The sequence below is a fragment of the Eptesicus fuscus genome, chromosome 11, assembly GCF_027574615.1.
Source record: "Eptesicus fuscus isolate TK198812 chromosome 11, DD_ASM_mEF_20220401, whole genome shotgun sequence".
Classification (NCBI taxonomy): Eukaryota; Metazoa; Chordata; class Mammalia; order Chiroptera; family Vespertilionidae; genus Eptesicus; species Eptesicus fuscus.
The window spans coordinates 38,655,655-38,681,957 of record NC_072483.1 but is presented as its reverse complement, the minus strand read 5'-3'; the positions used below and the strand labels follow the sequence as shown (position 1 = coordinate 38,681,957).

At 38.8% G+C, this 26,303-nt stretch overlaps 1 long non-coding RNA gene across 2 annotated transcripts in view; it reads left to right on the top strand.

Moving 5' to 3' along the window:
* LOC114230487 (uncharacterized) overlaps positions 1 to 26,303 on the top strand; it is a 57,487-nt gene that overhangs the window by 8,335 nt on the left and 22,849 nt on the right. The window contains exon 4 of one of the 2 annotated variants that reach the window (XR_003616408.2): positions 1,151 to 1,353. The exons of the other annotated variant lie outside the window; for it this stretch is intronic. This is a non-coding gene — a long non-coding RNA (uncharacterized LOC114230487). Of the gene's footprint in view, positions 1 to 1,150; positions 1,354 to 26,303 lie in introns of those variants that run through there. 2 annotated transcript variants of the gene reach the window in all.

The window sequence follows — 26,303 nt, the reverse complement described above, 5'->3', positions numbered from 1 at the left end:
AATGTAATAATAAGATCCAATTTGTTTTCTTCTCAGTGCATAGCCAGTTGTGACAGTAACATTCCTTAATTTGTTATTTGTGATTAGAAAATCTACCTTTGTTATATACTGAATTTTCAGATTTATACTGGATTTATTTCTGTATTATTTTAAATTTTGAAAACTAAACTATTCAGAACTATAAACTATGCAGAAAACTAAATATTATTTTAATAATATTTTGAATCTTACTCTTGTATTATTAATACTATTCTGCATTTCTATCACCTACCTATTCAATTATAGAAATGGTAATTATTTTCTCCAGGATCACCAATAAATTTTACTGGCATTGCATTATATACTTGATATTATATTAGCAGCCTGCCTTGGACTTAGTTTAATTTATTTTTTCCCCGTACTATTCTTGTTTTTCTTTCTCAGAAGTTTGCTACAGCCATTGAATATACTTCAGTTATTTAAAAACACCTCATCAGTACTTTGTATATCATAATAATTTAAACAAAACTATACACATACACACATACATACTACTTAGTTTCTTAAATAACCCTGTTTGCTATCCTATGGTCCAGTGTAAGTTTTTCACCATGGAACCTTAGCCACTCTTGATAGCAAGTTGAACAAAAAAAAAAACGAATCTTACATTTTCCCTATTATGTCATCATAAATGACATAAGAATGGTGACATGCTTTAAATGTTTCATTTATCTTTAATGTTTGTAATTCTTAGCATTAGCACAGCAAGTAAACATGTTGTTGCTGGTTTTTGATTTTGTGGTGGTTTGAATATTTGTCTCTTCCAAGCTAAGAATTGTGCACTTTAAAACATTATATTTTAATTCAATTTTTAGAGGATATTAATTCAATTCATTTTTTTGTTTGTATTTAGTTAATTATGCCTAAATTTGTGGGAAGGCTTTTCTCAGAAGTGATTATTTCATTGTTTTCAAATCCATTTATTAAGGTATTTTTTAATCATATGAACTTTATCTCAAATAATAACTTGAATTGAAACTTTTTAATATGTTTAGATATTAGGGTCCCAGAATAGGAATGAAAATATGATACATAGTTATACTGAATATTTGTTTCCCTCTTATGTCTTTTATTTCTTTTATTTTTTTAAATATATTTTTATTGATTTCAGAGAGGAAAGGAGAGGGAGAGATAGAAACATCAATGATGAGAGAGAATTATTGATTGGTTGTCTCTTGCATGCTCCCTACTGAGGATCAAATCTGCAACCTGGGAATTGAACTGTGACCTCCTGGTTCATAGGTCAATGCTCAACCTATGAGCCACACCAGCTGGGCTCCATTTATGTATTTTAACAGTTTTATAAATATATTGTTGTAACTGTTTTGTGTTAGACTTTACTTCCTTGGGTTGATAGCCAAATATTTTCCTGGTACATCAATTGTGCTACTAGTCATAGTAAAACAGATAGCTAAAGTACTTCTAAAATACAATTACCGTATTTTCTGGCGTGTAAGATTTTCCTGTGTTAAAAAGTCGTCTTATACGCCGGAAAATACGGTATTTGGTAAGCTCTTTTTTGGGGGAAGAGTAGATTTCTCTTTCAACAATCTACCGTATTTTCCGGCGTATAAGACAACTTTTTAACCCAGGAAAATCTTATATGCCCAGTCGTCTTATACGCTGGAAAATACGGTATTTTTGTAATATTGTAGATCAGGATTTTAATAAGCTTCATAATATTTTTAAATCTGAATAAATATGACATCAGCCAAATTATAGCATTAAAAAGTTAATTTGGTAGATGAAAATTTGTATCTAAAATGTTTGGTTAAAGAATTTAAAGTTAAATTTTAATAATACTTCTTGATAATGTCCAAAAATAAAAACTGTTAGTGTTTAGTCTTACCTATGCTTGGAAGAAAACCACATAGAAATTATTTATTATATTTATGCTATTTACTAGAGGCCCGGTGCATGAAATTCGTGCATGGGGGCGGGGTCCCTCAACCTGACCTGCACGCTCTCCAATCCGGGAGCCCTTAGGGAATGTCCTATTGACGGCTTAGGCCTGCTCCTGTGGTTCTCTGCTCTCTGCGGGGCCTGCCTGCTCGACTGCCAGGCAGGCCATGCTGGGTGCTACCTGTGGGTCACACTTGCTTGCTCTCCAGTTGCCGTGGCGACAGCCAAGCAGCTCATGCTGGGTGCTACCTGCAGGCTGTGCTTCACTGCTTCCGGGTCGCTGAGGCCATGCTGGGTGCTGCCTGTGGCCGCGCTTGCCTGCTCCCTGGTCGCCACAGCGACGGCCAAGCAGGCCGTGCTGGGAGCTTCCTCCTCCCTGCTGTCAGTCTCCATGGAGGTGATGAAGTTAATTTGCATACTCACTCCTGGTTGGCTGGTGGGTGTCGTGAAGTGACAGTCAATTTGCATATTTCTTTTATTAGTGTGGATTAGCATTTATTCTTTATATTGAAAAATGTATGGAAAGAACTATATACGACAACACTTTGCTTCAAAATCAACCAATATGAAAAAAATTAAACAAAAAGACACATTTTTAAAAGGAAAAGCAAAAATAAATAAACAAACAAAAATGAGAAAAAAGCAACACTTAGACATTGAATAGACATTTTTTCATCCTATTTAGCTTAACAATAACCCACAACCGTCGGACCAACTTTCATCCTATTTAGAAGACTTGTTTTCTTTCTGGCAGAACCACATGTGGAATTTTTTTGTTTTTTTTCACCACAAAATTGGCACAAACTACCTGCAATTTTCCTGATTTATTTTATGCAGTAAAGTAATGTATAGTGGAAAAGAAATAAACAAAAATTAATATAAGGTAGGTGAAAAAGAACCATACTTTTCAGAAGAATAGAATGTAAAGGGCATTTTAAAAATACACAACTATTAAAATTACATTATAACTTTTAAAGTAGCAGAAAGAGACTTTCTCTTTTTGCCTGAAGTTTTAAATATTTTGAGTTTGGCTTCCCATCAATTCAAACAGATGAATGAGTAAATTACCTTTATGTATGGGAAAACAGATTATACTGTCCTCAGTCCTTAAGAATGGGTCATATATTCTTGTTAAAAATCTAGTTTCTGGATTTACATGTAAAGAACTTGGGAGCCTCCATTCCATCCTACCAACAAGTGAAAAGCTGAACAGACTAAAAAATCAACAAGTCTTCTTGGCACCATAAGAGAGGGCAGGATATAAGGCAAATTATTAACCCCCAAAATGGAGACATACAGGGAGTTACTGCTTACAGGAGCAGAGGCTCAAGAGCAGAAACTAATAGATCTATAATTGATGAATTGCTGGAGACTTGGTGTGGATAACTCAGTTAAGAACTCCAGGGAGCCCTAGCTGGTTTGGCTCAGTGGATAGAGCGTTGGCCTGCGGACTGAAGGGTCCCAGGTTTGATTCCAGCCAAGGGCACATGCCGGGGTTGTGGTCTCGATCCCCAGTGGGGGGTATGCAGGAGGCAGCCGATCAATGCTTCTCTCTCATCGTGGATATTTCTATCTCTCCCTTCCTCTCTGAAATCAAAGAAATATGTGTGTTTTTTAAAAGAACTCCAGTGAGACCCAGTCATAGGGGGACCACACAATATTGTGAGATTCACCTCCAAGAGCTCCACCAATATTTTCTCACAGTAAATATTAGAGAAAAATCCCATTGGACTTCGGCAGGGGGAAAGGAAAAGGAACCATTTTGAAATACATCTGAGCACTCTGTTGTTCCTAAAAAACCCTGCCTTCAGGGAAAACTAGTTAACCAGAATCTAACCTGCTGAGGTTTTATCAGATTCTGCAAAAGAGAAATACCCAACTCTAACCAGCTCTAGCCTTCTATATAGATGGGAAATACACAACTCCATCCAACTCTAGCCATTTTGTTTCACCTAAACCAGTGGTCGGCAAACTGCGGCTCGTGAGCCACATACGGCTCTTTGGCCTCTTCCACAAAATACCACGTGCGGGCACGCACGTACAGTGCGATTGAAACTTCGTGGCCCGTGCGCAGAAGTTGGTTTTCGGCTCTCAAAAGAAATTTCAGTCGTTGTACTGTTGATATTTGGCTCTGTTGACTAATGAGTTTGCTGACCTAAACTAATAGGGGAAAAAACAAAACAGAAAAACTCTTGTGATGATCATAGTCCAGAGCAGGGGACCTCAGACTTTTTAAATAGGGGGCCAGTTCATTGTCCCTCAGACCGTTGGAGGGCCGGACTACAGTTTAAAAATAACTATGAACAAAAAAAAATAATAATAAAAAAAATAAAAATAAATAACTATGAACAAATTCCTATGCACACTGCACATATCTTATTTTGAAGTTAAAAAAAAAAAACGGCAAAAACACCCGCATGTGGCCCACAGGCCGTAGTTTGAGGACGCCTGGTCCAGAGGCTTTGGCTCACTAAAAGACAGGCCTAATCACACATTCATGAGAAAAACTCTCAGCTAATTAGGAATTGAGGGGAACATTCTTAAGGAGAACTTGATAAAGACTACAAAAAAACCTACAGCTAATGTGATACTTAATGATAATAAACTTGAAGCTTTCCTATCTGTTAAAAGGCAAGGTTGTCTCCTTTCACCAGTCCTTTTCAACATTGCCATGGAACTTCTTGCTAATGCTATAAGGCAATAAAAACATATACAGAGTGGTTCACAATGTATATGTATATCAAATCACCATGATGTACTAAAAATGGAATTCAAAGCCAAGAAAACCTCTGACAGCAGCATAAAAATTGTGCAAGTGAAGAAGAATCTACACTGACTAAAGCTTGAAATGTTTCATTTTCAAGGTGAAGATATGTGCACACGTGTTATGGAAACTTGAAAACAATCTCATATCATGGGTGGGAAAATACCTGTCTTGTTGATAGGTTGACAATGCCAATAAATGGTTAAAAAAAAAACACAAAAAGATGCTCCATACCATCCTTCATTAGGGAAATGGAAATGCAAATCAAAATCACAATGGGATGCTACTTCACACATAATAGGGTGGCTATATCAAAAGAAGACTGGCCCTGGTCCAGTTTGGCTCAGATGGTTGGAGCATCCAGTGAAAAGTGGCAGGTTCGATTCCCAGTCAAAGCACATGCCCAGGTTGTGGCTTCAATCCCCAGTCAAGTGCCTTAAGGAGGCAACTGATGGATGTTTCTCTCTCACATCAATGTCTCTCTCTCTCTCTCTCTCTGTCTCTCTCTCTCTCTCTCTCCCTCTCCTCTCTCTCCCTCTCTCTCCCTCTCTCCCTCTCTCTCTCCCTGCCCCCTTTCTCACTCTGAAATAAAACAAAAAAGAGAGAATAACAAGTGTTAGTAAAGATGTGGAAAATTAGAACCCTCACACGTTGCTGGTGGGAATCTAATATGATGCAGTTGCTTTGGAAAATAAGTTGGTAGTTCAAAAAGTTGGATATTGTTGCCATATGACTCAGCAATTTCATTCTTAGGTATATACCAAAAAGAGTAGAAAACAGCCCTGGCCAGTGTGGCTCAGTTGCTTAGGTGTTGTCCCATGTACCAAAGGGTTTCTAGTTCAACTCCTGGTCAGGACATATGCCTAGGTTTTGGGCTGGATCCCTGGTAGGGGATGTGCAGGAGCCAGAAATCAACATTATACATTGATGTTTCCTTCTCCCCCTCTCCCTTACTCTCTATAAAAATAAAAAATAGTTTTAAAAAATTGAAAACAATCTATACTAATAATAGAGAAATATGCAAATTATCCGGGACACCATCACAATAACAGTAACGACTGAACAGCAGGCTCTGTGGGGCGACCAGGCCGGCAGGGGGGTTAGTGAGGGATGACCAAACGACTGAACAGCAGGCTGCGTGGGGCGACCAGGCCGGCAGGGGGGGCAGTTAGGAGTGACCAGGCTGGCAGAGGGGGCAGTTGGGGGTGACCAGGCTGGCAGAGGGGGCAGTTGGGGGCGACCAGGCCAACAGGCAGAGGCAGTTAGAGGTGATAGGCTGGCAAGGGGGGAAGTTAGGGGCGATCAGGCAGGTGAGCAGTTAGGAGCCAGTGGTCCCAGATTGTGAGAGGGATGTCCGACTACCGGTTTAGGCCCAATCTCTGTGATCAGGCCTAAACGGGCAGTCAGACATCCCCTGAGGGGTCCCGGGTTGGAGAGGGTGAAGGCTAGGCTGAGGGTACGCCCCCCACACTTTCCGTGCACAAATTTCATGCACCGGGCTTCTAGTGTCACATAAAATCCTGTACATGAATGTTCATAGTATCATTATTCATAATAGCCAAAGTGTGAAAACAACCTAAATGTCTATCAATGCATGAATTAGTAAGTAAGATGTGCTATATCCATTCAATGGACTATTATTCAGCCATAAGTAGTAGTGTAATGCAGCTACATAGCACAAAGTGGATGAACCCTGAAAACATCATGCTAAGTTAAAGAAACAATAAAAAAAGTCACGTATTATATGATTCCATTTACATGAAGTGTACAGAATAAATAAATCCATCCTACCTAATAAAAGGGTAATATGCAAATTGATCACACCTTTGCTGTGCCCAAGCCACGCCCACCCGCCAATCAGGGCGAGTATGCAAATAAACCCAACCAAGATGGCTACAGCCACAGAGAGCAAGGTTTCCCAGGCAACAGAGGAAGCCAAGCTTTCCTCATGCCCTTGCCAGGCCTAAATCTCCACTCAAGCTACAAAGTTTCAATTATAGAAGGTAAACAAATTCAAACAGAATGGCGGCAGCCATGGAGCTGGAGAGACCAGGCCAGGGTTGCCTGTGGCAATGGAGAAAGCAAAGCTTTCCGCACACACTGGCTGGGCCCAGGCCTCTGCTTAAGGCTACAAAGTTTCAATTATAGGTGAATTAACCCAAACAAAAATGGCTGCCGGCCGTGGAGCATGCAGGAGGCTTGGCTCCGCTCCAGGCTACAAAGTTTCAGTTGTAGAAGGTAAATAAATTCCAGATACTAGGGCCTCCGCTTGGGTCGCCAGGGGACGTGGCCGGCCTGCAAAACCACCACAGGCCCCTTGCTCAGGCCACCCCACACCCCAAGGGAACCCCCACCCTGATCCGGGACACCCTTCAGGGCAAACCAGCTGGCCCCCACTCCTGCACCAGGCCTCTATCCTATCTAATAAAAGAGTAATATGCAGATTGACCATCACTCCAACACACAATATGGCTTCCCCCATGTGGTCAAAGATCCTGCCCCCATGTGGACACAAGATGGCCATCATGGGAGGGCAGTTGGGAGTACCTGGCCTGTAAGGGAGGGCAGTTGGAGGCGATCAACCCTGCAGGGGAGGGCAGTTAGGGGTGACCAGGCCGGCAGAGGAGGGAAGTTGGGGGCAAACAGGCTGGCAGGTGAGCAGTTAGGCATCTATCAGGCTGGCAGCGGAGTGGTTAGGGGGTGATCAGGCTGGCAGGCAGAAGTGGTTAGGGGCAATCAGGAAGTCAGGCAGGCGAGCAGTTGGGAGCCAGCAGTCCTGGATTGTGAGGGGGATGTCTGACTGCCCATTTAGGCCCGATACCTGGGATCGGGCCTAAATGGGCAGTGGGACATCCCTCCAGGGGTCCCAGATTGGAGAGGGTACAGGCTGGGCTGAGGGACACCCCTCCTGCTCGAATTTCGTGCACCGGGCCTCTAGTAGAGCTATAAAATAGTTGTCAATGACCAAGGAAAACAGGAATTGGGAGTGACAGCTAATGGTACAGAGTTTCTTCTTACAGTGATGAAAATGTTCTGTAATTAGATTATGATAATGGTTGCATAAACTTGTGAATATACTAAAAAACACTGAATTGTACATTTTATTAGTTTGCTAGGACTGCCATAATAGATACCATAGACTGGGTGACTTAACAATACCTTTTCTTCCCTGGCTGGGTAGCTCACTTTGTTGGGAGTGTCATCCTGGAAGGCCAAAGTTTCAAGTTCTGTCCCTGGTCAGTATCAACCAATGAATGCATAAAAATAAGTGGAACAACAAATCTATGTTTCATCAATCAAATAAAAAAAATTAAATAGCATTTCTTTCTCATAGTTCTAGAGGCTAGAAGTCTGAGATCAAGGTGTTGGCTGGGTTGATTTCATTCTGAAGCCTTCTTGAGGCTGTAGATGGCCATATTCTCCCTGTATTCTTTCATAGTTATCCTTTGGTTTGTGTGTTGTCTATGTTTAATCTCTTCTTAATAAGGACACCAGTCATAATCAGGCCCATCCAAATGTCTTCATTTTGCCTTAATTAGTTTTTTAAAAAATATATCTTTACTTATTTTTAGGGAGAGAGAAAGAGAGAGAAACATAGATTGGCTGCCTCATGCTCTTCTTGACCAGGGATGGAGCCTGAAATCTAGCATGTGCCTTGACCATCAAACTGATGACCTTTAGTCCACAAATGACTGTCAACCAACTGAGCCACACTGGGCAGGTTCACCTTAATTACTTCTTTAAAGACCTTGTCTCTAAATACAGTCTCATTTTGAGGTACTAGGGGTTAGAACTTCAGCATATGAACTTGGGAGAGGGGATGGAGTTCCATTATAAACTGTAAAATAGGTGGATTTTATGATATGTGAATTATATTTCAATTTATAAAAACATAAGACCCTACTTTGCAAACTGCTTTGCAAAAAAAATTGAAAACGTAGATGAAAAATATATTTCTGAGGCAAATATAGTTTATAAAAATTAACCACATTTGAAATAGTCCAACTTCTATACAAAAAATGAGAAACGTGAACAAACTACTCTATAAAAAAGCACCAGATGGTTTCAATACTCTATAAATTGTTTCAGAGTATTGAAAATAGTACCAATTCCTAAAGGAAGTACAAAAAAGAAATTACACACTAATATCAATTATACTGATGCAAAGTACTAAGGAAATATTAGCTAACAAATTCCAATGCCATATTAAGAAAATACCATGACCATGTGAGATTTATTTTAAGAACACAGGTTAGTTCAATATTCGGCCCTCATATCTATACTAATAAAAGCCCATGTGGTCGTCACACCCTCACACCGTGATGCCCTTACGCCCTCATGCCGTAACAATCCATCACCAGGAGGCTGTGTGCACAGTAGGCGTAGGTGGGCCAGGACTTGACGCTGCATGCGCGGTGCAGAGGTGGGTCCCACGGCTCCAAGTGGCAATGCCAGGGGTTGTTCCTGGCAGCTCTGCGTGGCAACGCGGGGGGCAGGATTCCTGGCTCCGGCCTACCTCTTTGAGGTAATCCATCTAGGAGCACGGATGGGTGGGCGGGGCCTACCTCTTCGGGGAGATCGATCGCGGGGCTCCCACATTGTGAGAGGCCCCAGGCCAGGCTTGGGAATGCCCACCCCCTCTGAGTGTACAAATTTCATGCACTGGGCCTCTAGTTAATGAATATAAGGAGACAAATCATATATAGATGCTAAAATGACCTTCAGCAAAATTCAATACGTAATAAAAATTTTAACAAAATAGGAATTAACCGATATTTTCTTAATGTGTTGCTTAATGGGAAACAATGGGAACATTTTCACTAATACTATCAGGAACAGGGCAAGGATACCCAGTACTATTCAACATTTGACTGGAATATGCTGCGGTCCAATAAAATGAGAAATTAGTAGAGATAAAAATTTTTAATATTATTTCTATTTGCAAATGACAATAGTATATTTGGAAACTCTAGAACAGAGATAAGCAACTAGACCGGAGCCTAATCTGGTCACATCGTTTTGTTTGCGTATTGCTTATAGCTCCTTTTGCCCTACACTGACCAAGTTGGATAGTTATAGTTGTGATAGAAATGATTTGGCCCACAAAGCTGAAAATATTCTTTTTGACATTTTACAGAAAATGTGGATTCCTGCCCTAGAGAATCAATGCTAAAACTAACTTAGGTGATAAAATAGTTCAGTAACTAATTTTCTGAATAGTTAAAATAGTTACAAATTTCAGCAGGCTATAAATTTTACCATTCAGATCTCAATATCCTCTACATATATACAAGTTAGAGGAGATAATGGATAATGGTAGGGAAAACCCCAATAACAACAAAGAAGATAAAATACTTAGGAGTAAATGTAACAAGAAGTGTACAAAAACTATTTGATAAAAACTTTAAAAGACTTCTGAAAGACAAAACTAGATTTGAACCAGTGAAAAGACAGTTCTCCCCTAATTTATGATTTTAGCATAATTTCAATAAAAATACCAACATGCTTTTTTATGAAACTAGACAAGTTGATACAGACTTCATTTGGAAATACAAATATGTAAGAATGACCAGGAATTACTAATATTTCAGACAGGAATCATCAATGGATCCTACAACTAATACATGAAGAGTTAACAAAGAAGATATTTTTGCAGCCTCAAAATACCTCCCCACAAATACTAATCACTAATGGAAGAAAGTAACAATTTTATTAAATTGGACCCACTATCTTATCAAGTCACTAAAGTTAGCACTATTAGTAATGGGTCAAATAGACATCATGAATGCACTAAGAAGAGATTAACATCACTTCTGTGGTATTCCTGCACAAATATATAAATAACTAGAACTTAAGCATGAAGAAACCTCATTCAAACCCAAATTGAAGCACATTTAACAAAGTTAGTGGCTTGTACTCTAAAAATGTCATGGTCAAAATAAAAAAGAAAGAGGAATTTGCTCCAGATCAAAGACGACTAAAGAGATAGGATAATTAAATATAATGTATGACCCTGGGATGGATCATGGGCTAAGACAGAAACAATCATTTCATTTTTATTTTATTATTTTATTCCATTTTTGTTATAAAGGATGTTAGTGGAACAATTGGCAAAATGTGAGGGTTTCTAGATTGTATTGTATTAGTGGTAATTTCCTTATTTTGATAAACATACTTCTTAAGGGAATACATTAAAACATTTAGGAGTAAAGGGGAATGATGTCTGCAAGTTGTTATCAAATTCAGAAAAGATTGAAGGAGGAAAAAGAAACTGATAAAGTAAATATAGTAAAAATTTAAGTTTTGGGAATCTGAGTGAAGTGTGTGTGGACATTCTTTGTACTGACCCAGTTTCAGTTTCCTTGGATGTTGCCTATTTAAATTACTATGCTATATTTTTTAAAACTAAGACACCAACATTAGAACATTATTATTAAGTAAGCCCTAGGCTTTATTCAGATTTCACTGATTTTCTGTGAGTGTACCTATAAACTCCAGACTTGAATTGAATTTTACTATTTTTTCCCCTTAGTGTCCCTTTTCTGCTCCAAGATCCAAACCAGGGTACTCCACTGTGTTTGTATTCATCATCTCTCTCCAATCCCCTGTGTTCTGTGACAGTTTCTCAGTCTTTCCTTACTTTTCATGATTTTGACAGTTTTGAGGAGTACTTGGTGAAATATTTTTAGGATGTCCCTCAATTTTGGTTTGTCTTATGTATTTCTCATGATTAGACAGTGGTAATGAGTTTTTTGAAATAATACTATAGAGGTGAAGTACATTTCTCATCACCATATATCAGGGGGTAAATGCTATCAACAGAGTTATCTCTGGGGATGCCAACCTTGATATCTTGGTGAAGGTGGTATCTGTCAAGTTTCTTCTCTTTAAACTTCCAGTTTTTCCCACTCTGTTGGGAAGGGAGTCACTAAGTTCAGCCCAATGCTCTAAGCATTGGCTGGTGGCGGGGAGACAGGTTAAAGTTGAAGCTTACCTCCTGGATGGGATAGTTTCTACATACATTACAGTGAAACCTCGGTTCTCCAACTCAATTCCTTCAGGAAGGCTATTTGAGAAGCATTTGTTTGAAAACCGAGTCATTTTTTAGCATTAGAAATAATGTAAATTGAAGTAATCTGTTCCAGACCCCAAAAAGATTCCCTGTTTTAATCTTTCTTATATACAATGTTGTATCGTAAATCAGTGAGCGGAACGGAGGACGCCTTAACAAGCCAATTAATTAGGAGTCTTTATTAACGCCAGCGGGCCCAGAGGGAGATGTCTTCCAAATTTCTGAGCAACAACATGGAGGAAGCTTCTCCTACAATACATGTCTAAGTACTGTTTAACTATAAATAAACAGTTATTAAATTTATCGAACCACCCTCTCTGAACCTTAAAGGAACCACTGTTAACACTTGTTCCAGGGGTGTCTTTCAGGTCAGCATGCAGCGTCTTTGCTTGTTCATGTATCACTGCCTCCAAAGTGCTGTCACTGGCTGTTTTTCCTTTATCCAAGTCAACAACAGTTTTTCTACCTCTTCAGTTGCCTGTGATCATTGTTTCTTTCACAACATTAGCACTCTTGGTTGCCTCTTTAAGTTTTAAAATTGTGCTAATAGTTGATTTCCCATTCTTTTCTTTGTTGCCTGAGAGACACTTTTTGTCATACTGAGGAATCAGCTTGAAAGTGTTGTCAGTTTGGTAACCGAAGTTTGGTTCGACAATCCAGACATTTTTTTTTTTTTTTGTGGACAACTTGGTGGAGAACCGAATTATTCCAGATGGGAGGTGTGTGAGAAAAGAAGGTTGACTGTATTTAGATTCCTATGGAGGGAAGATTTGACCCCTCTCCCTTCTTTAAAAAAAAAAAAAAAAATTATTGATTTCAAAGAGGAAGGGAGAGGGAGAGAGTGAGAGAAACATCAGTGATGAGAGGGAATCATTGATTGGCTGCCTTCTGCATGTCCCCTACTGGGGATGAAGCCAGCAACCCGGGCATGTGTCCTTGACCAAAATGGAACCCAGGACCCTTCAGGCTGCAGGCCAACACTGAGTCAAACCTGCAAGGGCTCCCCTCTTTATTTATGTATGATTTACTCATATTTGTCTGGACTCGTATATTTATTTCTATTCTTTGGGTTATAATCTAATAAATTTTTTATTTTGTCATTCAAATAATTCCAACTTTGACCTCTTGGAGTTCTGGTAGACTCCTATGGCCTTTTGACATATCTCCATTGTTTTGGTTTCTGAGCATTTCCTTGCTTTCTAGTACTGCAGTTCCTTGCTTCTTACCTTGTTTGTATTTACTCTGCCCTAGCCCTACAATTGATTATTTTTCCAGAGCCCTTGTTCCTTTTATTGGAGAATGATATTTAGAAATTAGGATCTTGGAATTGAGTGATTTGTAGTAGTATTTTGTAATTTTTCTGTAAGTCTGAAATAATTTTAAAATAAAAAGTAAAAAAAAAGTTAAAAGTTGTAAGATACAGTCCTATTTGTTCTTCTTAAGTGTTCTACCTTAGTTAACTATTTTGTCAGTTAGCAAATGTTACATTTTTTAATTCACAGGTGCTTATTTTTTATAAAAATTATATTTATGTTTTACTTGGAATCTGGAAATTATTAATAAAATTATACTATAACCTCAACATTTTTGTATATTTTATTTGCATCTTTTAAATAGAGTGGAAACACTTTGTCATATTTTCCTCTTATGGAAAACATCTATTATTAAATTCATAAAACTTCACATAACAAAACAAGTAAGCAGTCTAGTTCAACAAGCATGCATAAAAGGGGCATAGCATAGGGATAAATAAAGGAGATCTTGACATTACTCATAACTCTTTCAAGCAATGATACCTCCACCCTCAAAATCCACTTTAGTAAATAGGTATGATATGGACAGCTTGGCCTGTTTGACAGGAAATTCTGTATATGAAAATGTTGTATTTCTTAGGGGAGGTTTTAAAAATACCTCTTTGATCTGTGACATATAAGAAGATTACTACTACAGATGATTCTATTCTGTATTTTAGAAAATAAATTTTTTGGGGGATAGAATAATGAATTATGAAAGTGTGCAAATCAGAATATATGATTTAACTCTTAGTGGCACTAAGAGTATCTATATATATAAAAGCCTAATATGCAAAGTGTCCCCTCTGGAATTAGACCGGGAGACTGGGAATTTGAGTACTTGCTATGATGTGTGCTGACCACCAGGGGGTGGCGTGGAATGGAGGAAGGCCCTGGCCAGCAGCTGGCAGCCAGGAAAGGGAGGCCCCGGCCAGCAGCTGGAGAAGGGAGTCCCTGGCTGGCAGTCAGGGAAGGGAGACTCCGGCCAGCAGCCAGAAGGAAGGCCCCAGCCGGCAGCTGGAAGGCTCTGATAGGCCCTGATCGCCAGCCAGGCTTAGGGACCCTATCCATGCACAAATTTCATGCATCAGGCCTCTAGTTAACAAATAATGTACTAGTAAAAAGGAATATGAAATAAAGACAGTTGTAACAAAGATATAATTTGTGTGGTCTAATTTCATTTATATGAAAAGGATGTAAACATGTTTATATATGTGTAGAAAATTTCTGAATCATTGTGAGTCTGCAGGTTGATACCAATAGTGTGTTATGAAATCAATTAAGTAAGTCACAATGAGCATTTTTCAAGTTAAATAAAACAGAACAGAAAATGTCAATGTTTGGCACATAGTAGTGTAATTGCTATTACTGAAACATTTATTTCAGATATTTATGTGTGTAAGTGAGTGATTTCTGGGTTGTAAAATACATTTCTTATTTTGAGTATGTGTCAAATTTGAAAAATTCTGTTATACAATTGTAGACCAAAAAACAGTTAAGAGTGGACGTTGGGGAGTAGGAGAGGGATTTTTTGCAGGAGTGGGGTTTTGCGAGAAAAGATCTGGAAACTAACTTCTTTATCTGGAAATTCTTTATACTTTTTCACAAGCAGTACAGAGAAACAAGGTAAAGCATGTAAAGTGGTGATGTAACTTGCAGCTTCCAAAGTACAATTCTATCAGGTCTTCTCTACCCTGATGTCCCTATCTCATCATTTCTCTGTGGAAGCTTCTGGAACTAACCTGAGTTCCCTTCTTCTTGCCTCACTACATATGCCTTATTCTTCAGAGCTTGCTATTGGGAGTACTATTTAATATGGGCCATATTAATTTTCTCATATTCTTCATGCCCCCATAAAATATAAATTCTGAAATATTTTTTATCCCAATATTTCATATATAAAATAAGTTGTACATTTTTTAAAAATATATTTTATTGATTTTTTCACAGAGAGGAAGGGAGAGGGATAGAGAGCTAGAAACATTGATGACAGAGAGACATCGACCAGTTGCCTCCTGCACACCCCCCACTGGGGGATGTGCCCGCAACCAATGTACATGCCCTTGACCGGAATCGAACCTGGGACCCTCCAGTCCGCAGACCAACGCTCTATCCACTGAGCCAAACCGGTTTCGGCAAGTTTTACATTTTTTAAATTCTTGTCTGGCCTCTGCTATTGTTGGTGAAATGCCTGGTCTCAGTCTTAATTTTCATTTTTTTAGTAATCTGTTTATTCTTTCTGATAGATTTAAGATTTTCTCTTTATCTTTAATATTCTACATTTTCATCATGATATGTCTGGGTGTGACTCTCTTTATTCTACTTATGCATTATCAATCTGTGGATTTAAATATCTCCTTAATTCTGGGAATTTTTCAGCTATTATCCAATATTGCTCCTCCATTATTTACTAAATGATTTCTAGAGTTATTAAATATATCTAGGAGTCTATAAAACTATGTGGACTCTTAAATGTGTTTTTCTGTTTTTATTTCTGTCTTTATTGATAATTTATCCTATAATTTTGGTAAACAGTATTGTCTAACCCAAAACTATCTCTTCCATTTAGTATTTTTTATTTTATTTTTATAGATTTTAGAGAGGAAGGGAGAGAGGGAAAGAAGAAGGGAGAGGGAGGGAGGAAGGGAGGGAGAAAGGGAAGGAGGGAGGGAGGGAGAGAGAAATGTGAGAGAGAAATATCAGATGTGAGAGAGAAACATCAATCAGTTGCCTACTGCACATGCCCCGAATAGGGATTGAATTCACCACCTGGGTATGTGCCCTGACCAGGAATCAAACCTGCCATTTTTTGCTGTTCAGGATAATGCTCCAACCAATTGGGCCACACTGGCCAGGGCTCTTCCATTTTTTCTTTATGAACACTTTTTTTCTTTGTTTAAATGATGGGTAACTTGGTGCTTCAGAAAGGATGTTAGGAGTACAGGCTCATTGGAACACAATTTGGCAGTTTCTTAGAAAGTTGAATATGCACTTCTATGCAACTTAACTATCCTATTCCCAGTTATTTACCCAAGAGAAATTAAATGAAAACTATGTTCACAAAATAAAACTATACATCAGCCCTGGCTGGTGTGGCTCAGTGATTTGGCATTGTCCTACGTACCAAAAGGTTGCTGGTTTCATTCCCAGTCAGGGCACATGCCATGTTGTCACAAATGGCAAGAATTCATTCTTTTTTTATGGCTGAGTAATATTCCATTCATCTAAAAGATGGATGCCTAGGTATCTTCCATATCTTAGTTATTGTAAATAATGGTTCAGTAAACATAAGAGTGCATGTATCATTTTGAATGTGTGTTTTTGTTTTCTTTGGATAAATACTCAGAAGTGGAATTGCTGGGATATATGGTAGTTCCATTTTTAATTTTTGAGGAACCTCCATACTGTTTTCCACAATGGCTACATCAATTTACAACCCCACCACCAATGCACAATGTTTCCCTTTCCTCCACATCTTCACCAGTACTTTTTGTTGGTGATCTGTAGCATTCTTAATCCTAGGCCTATTGCCTTACAAATGTGTGACTTTTCACAGACAGAGCAAGAGAAAGAAAGATAGGGTAGTTCCGGACAGTCTTAATACGAGAAAAAAAATCCAAAGTATATGAGCAAAGGGGGCCTAATCCTCCTCTGTAATAAAAGGCTAATATGCAAATTGACTGAATGGCAGAACAACCAGTCACTATGATGCACACTGACTACTGGGGGGCAGACGCTCAATGCAGGAGCTGCCCCCTGGTGGTCATTGCACTCCCACAGGGGGAATGCTGCTCAGCCAGAAGCCCTGAGCCAGGCTCACAGCTGGTGAGCGCAGCAGTGGTGGCGGGAGCCTCTCCCACCTCTGCAGCAGTCAGACATCCCCCTAGGGCTCCCAGACTGCGAGAGGGCGCAGGCCGGGCTGAGGGACCCTCCCAAGTGCACGAATTTTGTGCACGGGGCCTCTAGTCTTAGATAATCTTAGATAAAGAAGGAGAAGGAAGAAGAGGAAGATGTAGAATGAGGAGGAGGGTAAGATTATAGTCATTTAAAAAACTGTTAAAATCGCATTTGTCACCCTTTGTATTAAGCTAATTCTTCCAGCCTAGTGTCAGATGCTGATTTGATAATAAGTCTGTGCTTTATTAAGTACAAACTTGGACTCCTTTCCTATATTTCAAACACATTAAAAAATTGATAAAATTTTAGGAGAGGTTGTGGGGAAAATGGTGGCATAGGAGAACCCAGCTTCCCCATCCATCCAGAAAGATCAAGGATTTGGACAGCTATCCATGCATCAAATCAACTCTGTGAGACCTCTGAGGTTCACTTAGGACAGTGGTTGGCAAACTGCGGCTCGCGAGCCGTGGTTTGCCCCTCTGTTGACTAATGAGTTTGCTGACCACTGCTAGACTAAATGTTACCGTGTAGTTGGAAGCTGTGAGGATTAGGCAATTGTGGCATATTGTGTGCAAAGAGGTAAAGGGTAGTATATGACAGTGGTCAGCAAACTCATTAATCAACAGAGCAGCAAAACGCGACTTGTAAGCCGCATGTGGCTCTCGAGCCACAGTTTGCTGACCACTGACTTAGGAAGTTTTAGCACGACAGTGGGAAAAAAAAACCAAACAAACAAGAAGAGAATGAAAACAACTTCATTTTGCCTGCATCATCCCATCCCTCAATCTGGCATTGTTCAGCACTAAGAAGGAACTTCTCCGAGTTCCTCTCACCAGGAAAGGAAGAGCAGAGCAAGTGACCATCTTCTCCAGGTGCACTACATGAAGTACTGCTTCAGTTTCACCCTGCCCAGAAAAGCAAACCTGAGATGTATAGAGATAGTTGGGTAAAAGGAAGAAAAGCAAAGGCTATTACTAATAGACATGCAGCTAGAATGATACAGGTTCACAGAGACCTCCGGCTCTGCAAACAAACTCAGCAGATTTTACCACTGACAAAGCCAACAGCTAACACCTCCTCCAAGGATCTCTGCAGCAGATTTCTCCAGATTATGCTTCCAGGAATTAGCTAACAATAGCCCACTGCACATGCACAAGTTTAAGATAATAGTTTCCTGAGTCTCTCCCCATTCCTGCCGAAGCCCAGTAGCCACAACCACAGCCAGCTGGGGCTTTTGCAGCTGTATGAGTGGAAGATGTCAGCCTAGACTTACCTGGCTGACCCATACTGCTGTGTTCAGGGCTAGCCCCTCCAGCTATGATTCTGAATGCCACTGGCCTGACACCCATCATCAGCCTCCACTATAGTCCCCCGGCTGGGGGAGTATGTGCATCTAGAGAGGAGCACACAGATAGTCAGGGCCCTGCAGCTGCTGTGGGACCAATTCGGAGCCTGCCTCCTATCAATAGCTGGCATCATGGTGCTCACCTGAAGCTAGCCACTCCAGCTGTGCACCTGCATGTCCCATCCCATCCCCATCACTAGCCTCCACTGCAATGTGAACCCAGCATAAGAGTGGGCAGCCATAGGAGAGCACACTGACAGGGCCTCTGCAGTTGTGTGTAAGCCTATAATTGGCCCCATAAGTATGTGTATGTTTACAACTGACCCTGCCACTACAAAAGCACCTGCAGCTGATCCCTGCAGCCAAATGTGTATATGTGTGTACACCACTGGCTCCACCCTCCACCACTGCTTGCCTTGGTCCCAAGCTGCCAGACCTGGAAAAGCCACTGAGATTACTAGCAGCCCTTGCTGCCACTGCAGACCTATAGTGCTCATCAGGACAACACAGTTGTCAATGCTATGGACCCCAGTAGCCTGAGCCAAGGGGATAGCATGCCCTTGCTGGACTTTGTACTTCCACATGCCCCACACTTGGCATCCTGTACCTCTAGAACCAAGGTTACAGCATGATCCAGTGTGTTCCCACTCACAGGTGAAAGGCTTCCCTTACCAAAGTCAGTCTATAACATCTGGAAGATGTTGCTTCTCCAAATATGTAGCTACCTATGCAAGTCTACAGGGATCATGAATCAGGAAAATTTCTCCACCAAATGAATACAATAAACCTCCAGTAAATGGACATCCAGAAATTACCCAACACAGAATTCAAAATAATTGTTCCACAGATGCTTTGAGAGCTACAAGAAAACACAGATAATCAATTTCAATCTAACAGGAGAACAAAAGAAGTTCTACATAAAAATACAAAACAAAAAAAGTATCAAACAAAAGTTTGGAAACTGAAGAATACAATGACAACACTAAAGAATTCAGTAGAGAGCTTCAACAGTAGACTTGAACAAGCAGAACATCAAGAAGACAGATCAATTGAATTATTTCAATCATAGTGGCAAAAAGAAAATGGAATGTAAAGGAATGAAGAAAGCCTATGGTAATTATGGGACATCACCAAGTAAAATAATGTGTGCAAAACAGGAGTCCTAAAAGGGAAGACAGGAAAACTGGGTGGAAAGCTTATTTAAAGAAATAATGGATACGAACTCCCCAAATCTGGGTAGATATTTAGACATCCAAGTTCATGATGTTAAATTTCAAAACAAAACAATCTTCCAAGATATTATAAAACTGTCTAAAACCAAAGACAGAATTTTAAAAGCAATAAGAGACAAAAATTCTCTCTTACAAGGGAACTCACATAAAGCGATCAGCAATGGATTTCTCAGCACAGACCTTGCAGGCCAGAGTAGAATGGGATGATATATTTAAAGTACTAAAAGAAAGAAACCGCCAACCATGAAACTTTACCCAGTTGACGTGTCCTTCAGAATTGAAGATGAAATACTTTCCCTAGTAAACAAAAGCTGAGGGAGTTCATTACCACTAAACCTGCCTAACAGGAAATGATGAAAGGAGACTTCAATGGGAGGGGTGGGGGGAGAGGAGGGGGAGGGGACACTACTTAATAACATAAAAAAATAGAAACATATACAACACACTGGTAAAGGTAATAAGCATACAGCCAGATTCAGAATACCCTAATACTGCAATATGGTGATGTGTTAACTTCTTAACTCTAGGTATTATAAAGGTTAAAGCATTAAAAACTTCTATAATTTGTTAAAGGGTGCACAGTACAAAAATATATAAATAATGATATCAAAAACATAAGCTAAGTTATCAGAGTAAAATAAACACATATACATAAGATATTTTATGTAAGCTTCATGATAACCACATAGTAAAAACATACAATTGAAACACAAAAAGATAAAGAGGATGGAATCAAAGCATAACACTACAGAAAATCATAAATCCACAAAAACAGGTATCAAGGGAAAAAAAGAATAATTGAACTATAAAATAGTCAGAAAACAATAAGATGACATTAATAAGTCTTCACCTGTAAATAATTACTCTAAATGTAAAAACTGAATTCTCCAATCAAAAGGTATAGAGTGGCAGGATGAATTAAAAAACAAGATCCAACTATATGCCACCTATAAGAGATTCATTTCAGCTTTAATAAAACAGATTCACAGATAAAGGATGGCAAAAGATATTCTATGCAAGTAGAAACCAAAAGAGAGAAGAGATGGTTATACTTAGACAATATAGATTTTAACCCTAAAACTCTAACAAGAGACAAAGATGGTCATTTTATAATGATAAGGAAGTCAATTCATCAAGAAGACATAACAGCCTGGCCAGTGTTGCTTAGTGGTTGAGTGTTGACCAAGGAACTGGAAGGTTCCCTGTCTGGGCACATTCCTGAGTTTTAGGCTTGATCTCTGGTGGGGGCAGGCCAGAGGTGACTGATCGATGATTCTCTCTCATCATAGATGTCTCTCTCTCCCTCTCCCTTCCTCACTCTGAAATTAATAATGAAAAAAATATATATATTTAAAGAAAAATATACAATTATCTATACTAATAAAAGGGTAATATGCAAATTTTTCAGGACACCCTCACACTAACAACTGAACAGCAAGCTGTGTGTGGGGGGGGGACCAGGCCGGCAGGGAGGTTAGTGAGGGGTGACCAAATGACTGAACATCAAGCTGCATGGGTTGACCAGGCTGGCAGGGGGGGCAGTGAGGGGCAACCAGGCCTGCAGAAGGGGGCAGTGAGGGGTGACCAGGCTGGCAGGGGGGGCAGTGAGGGGCGACCAGACCACAGAGAGGGCCGAGAGGGGTGGCCAGGCCAGAAGGGGGGAGCAGTTGGGGGTGGCCAGGCCAGCAGGGGGGCAGTAGGGGCAACCAGTCTGGCAGGTGGGGACAGTGAGGGGCAACCAGGTTGGCAGAGGGGGGCAGTGAGGGGTGACCAGGCTGGTCGGGGGGCAGTTGGGGGTGACCAGCTTGGCAGGGGGGGGGCATTTGGGGGCGACCAGGCCATCAGGGGGGGAAGTTAGGGGTGATTAGGCAGGCTGGCAGGTGAGCAGTTAGGAGCCAGTGGTTCCGGATTATGAGAGGGATGTCCAACTGCCAGTTTAGGCAGGGATCTGGCCTAAACCAGCAGACGGACATCCCCTGAGGGATCCCGGATTGGAGCGGGTGCAGGCTGGGCTGAGGGGACACCCCCCAACCCCCGTGCACGAATTTTGTGCCCCGGGCCTCTAGTTTATACATGAAACAATTTGAATGAATGTCAAAGGCAGCATGTTGAAATGAGAAAAGCTATTCTCAAGAGGTTACATTTTGTGTGATTCCCTTTGTAAACTACAGTTGAAAAGACATTTATATTGATAGAAATTGGACTAGTGGTTATCAGGGTCTAGGAATTGTGGGAATATATGACTACAATGGTATAGTACAGGGAATTCTGGGGGTGGTGTTGGTGATAGAAGTGTTCTGTATCCTGATGTGGTGGTAGTAAGATGAATCTGTACATGTGTTAAAAATTTATGTAAGTACTCTCAAGAAAGTAAATTTAATATATAATTTTAAACAAATGTTATTTAAAATGTAGAATAGGATGTTGATTTAGTTTCAGGTTGTAAATGTGCTATGATAGGAAGTGAAAGAAAAATTCTGAGGATTAAAAGATTTAAGAAATTCTATATGTATAAAAAAAAACCACCCTAGTGCATAGCAATTTGGCAGTTGAGTTAGTATTTTGTGTTTTATTAACTTGGTTTTGTAATGGAAAGTGTATAAAACATCTGAATTATTGATACTTTTCTATCACTATCTGCTTGAGTGAACTCAGGCAAGTCATTTAATTGCTCAAGTCATTTAATTGCTCTTTTTCTGTAAATGAGATGTTTAAATCCTCTGCTTATCAAACTGAAATACTCCTAATAAGCATTTTACTCCAGAAATGTGTTTGCCTTCATACATAGCATTAAGTAAAATAGATGCTCTAGGAAAATGCTCCATGTTTTTTTCTGTTGGCTTCACATGTTCCTGATATAACATTGCATTCTCTAGTTGGAATAGCATGTGACTAGATAATCCTATATAATAAAAGCCTAGCGACCGAATGGCAGAATGACCAGAACGACCAGTCGACCAGTCACTATGACATGCTCTGACCACCAGGGGGCAGATGCTCAACGCAGGAGCTGCCCCCTGGTGGTCAGTGCACTCCCACAGTGGGAGCACCGCTCAGCTGACTGGGATGAGCGGCTATCCCACAGTGCACTGGGCCTCTAGTCTAATAATGTTAGATAATCTAATAACATCTCTTAGCTGTAAAGTTTTCATTTGTTTTAATTTTGCCAGATAACTCTTTTTGGTTTTTATGTTTTAAGTATTCATTTTTTAATTCCATGCAGAACAGAAATTTTAGACCACTAGGTGGGGATAAAAACACTACAGCATTTGTTGTTTCTCTTGTACTTCTAAGTAACTTAATACAAACTTAGCATAATTCCCTGAAAGGAGGGGGAGAAATCGAAGGACAAATCTACAAAAGTACTTGTTTTTATCATTCTAAATGTTATGGGAATCTAGATGTGGTAGAAATTAAGCTTCTGAATTAAGAATAAGGTCATCTGTTCTCAAATAGCATATTTTGACACCACAATTTTTTTAAATGACGCTTTGTTGTCACAATATGTGATATTCATTGTTTTATGGGTTTATTTTGTCCTGCTACATGTTTAAAGATAGATGTGAAATCAGAAATAAAATTTAATAACAAAAAAGAAATAAAATTTAACATTGAAAATTTTGGGGGGTTTTCCATCTTCTTTGACACAATGAAAAAGAGTGCTCATTTTTTATCTCTTTTAAAAGATACATTTTATGTTAATTTTATGATTTATTAGTAATTTTTAATTAGCAAAAACATAGCTAGACAAAACATTAAGAATATATTTAAGGAATTGATTTATTACAAAATACCAGTGTGCTGTGTTGCAAATAGTTTGTTAGAGTACTGGAAATTAGGAAAAGAGTTAAAATTGTCTTATTTATTGAGAATTTTCTTATCTCATAGTTTGTTTTATTCCTTTTCAGGCAAATGCACATGGTTATTGATAATTATATAAGCTTTGGTATCTGTGTGTCATATCATTATTGAAGATTCCCTTGCAGCACAGTACAGGACTTCTACCCAATAAGGGCTGACATCCATTTTCTTTAAGGAGTCTGTCCTGGGTTTTTAGTTGTTTGTGCTTCATCCTCAGTATGTTGACTCAGCTAAAGTTAAAAAGCTTGACCATATTTATTATAGTTTAAATGAATAACCTAACATAATTGGAATGAATAGTAGATTATTACATAACTGAAATTCTTAGGTAAAATCTAGCTCAGAAATGGAAATCTGAGTCTATCATATATTTTGTATTTGTATCTTGTTAACTAAATGTAACAATTTTCAACTGAGTAACCCTTCTTGTAAATGAATGACCCCTTTTGTAAGACTGTGTTTAAAATATATGTAGCATAAAGTTTACTCTTCTGACCATTTTATAAAATTGTGGTAACATATCCATAACATAAACTTTATAATTTTCACCGTTTTTGTTTCAGTGGTATTAATTACATTCACACTATTGTGCAATCATCTGCTGTTTCCAAAACTTTTTTTTTATCACCACAAACAGAAACTGTAACATTAAGCAGTAACTTCCCACTCCCCCAGCCACTGGTAACCTCTAATCTACTTTCTGTCTCTATGGATTTGCCTTGAATGACTCGATTTTAGTGGTTGTATACTTTTAACTTTTCCATTTGGATAAAAAACATTTAAGGTCTACTAGTGTCATTTAGAAGAAATAAAATATAACACTGAACAGGACTGTGTACATATACTAGTATATAGACACACACATAGCTACAAAGCATCACAAAGAAATCACTAGTATCAATAAGTTTACTAAACATATTATTCCTTCTTAGGGTTTCCTAAGTTTTTGTAGGAAGAAGAAAGCTTATAATTATTTTGTATGATGATTTGTTTTATCTTAGAGCAAAAATCAAGGAACTTATACATATATAGCTAAGGTCCCATTTGATTCACATCCTGATGACAAATATAGTAAAATTGTATAATAGAAAATAGAGGTATTTGAATTAGGAGGAAAAGGATTTTAAACTTGTTTCATTTTAAAGGTTTGATTTATTTAACAGTTTCAGGCCATACACAAGACACAGTAGTTTAAAAATATCAACAGAAGCAGCAAATAAATAGTATGAAACTATTTTTGCTGCTCTTAAAAAACTCTCTCAGATAATACATTTTTTAAAGAAAGGGTTTGCACTGTAAGCCAAACATAGCCACTGGGTTTTTCTGAACAATAGTAAATTCTCTATTTACTCTTAATAGAGAATTTTAAAGACTGGGGTCAACTATTAACTGTCCAAACCTAGAATTTTCTGAAGAGGAAATTTAGACATGATTCATAATTTAATAAAAGGTTTCAGATTCTGGTGTTGCTTAATGGGAAGGTACCTAGTAAATAGATCATCAGGTAAACAGAATCCTTGTAAAACTTCCTGTACTAAAATTAATAATTTGACACTGCTATGACATACTTGAAACCTCAGTCGGCCATATTTTGGCACTATGCCAAGGTTGAACTGGTTCCTCCCATGCCTGTTGAGATCCTTACAGTTATCCAGAGCTTGAAAAAAAAGAAAAAGTCTCGTCCTAGCCAGTTTTGCTCAGTGGATAGAGCGTCTGCCTGTGTACTGAAGGGTCCCGGGTTCAATTCCGGTCAAGGGCACATGCCCAGGTTGCGGGCTCAATACACATTGGGGGCATGCAGGAGGCAGCCAATCAATGATTCTCTCTCATTGATTTTTCTATCTCTCTATCCCTTTCCCTTCCTCTCTGAAATCAATAAAATAAGAAAAATACTAGTAATTATTAAAAAAAAATCTCTAGTGCTCAAACTAGTAGCTTCAAACAGCTCACAAGGAAGGTATGCTGAAATTTTTGGTGGCCACTGAGATGTGGTTGTGGTTTTATGTGTGAGAGATCATAGGCAAGTGTGGTGTCATTGGCTATAATGTTTGAAGACCAATATTTGACATCTTTTTATTTTTGTTTTATTATTTGAATGGTTTTGGACCATGTATGATCAGACTAGTATTTGAATAAAGTAAGATACTGTAAAAAATAAAATTAATAGTTTGATTCATATCCTTTTAAGCAATTGATTTTAGAGAGAGATGAAGAGAGATAGATAGAAATAAACATTGATTTGTTGTTCTACTTATTTATGCATTCATTGGTTGATTCTTATATGTGCCCTAACCAGGGATTGAACCCACAACCTTGGTGTATTGGGAAGGTACTCTAACCAATTAAATTATCCGGCCAGGACTGATTCATATCCTACCTGGATGTATTAAACAACACTGGTAGATAAGAAATCATTGAAGCCTTCATTTAGAAAAACTAAGATTTTGTTGTATTTTCTAATGAGTTGATATGCTCCTAAATATAAAAAGAATGGATCATTCAGGAAATCTGGAGAATCATTTTTTTGTACATCATTTTAGATAAAATTGTACCTTAATAATCCCAGGAAAATATTTACTTGATCTGACTTTGCTATCTCTTGAAATGGACTTTCTTAGTTTCATAATTCCATAACTGGAAAGGTTTTTTCTTTTATAATGTTTTATGTTGCTATCACATTATTTACCTTGAACTTACTCCCTCATATCCTATCTTGTGTAGAAATGGAGAATAGTTTAACAATGCATACATACAATAGTGTGGGGAGGGCCTGGGAGGAAGTAGAAAGGGGTAGTGGAGGGGGAGGGGCATTTGTAATAATTTCAACAATAAAGATAAATCTAAAAAATAATGTATACACAATTTTTTTTGTGTGAGTAAGGAATCAAAGGGATTTTAG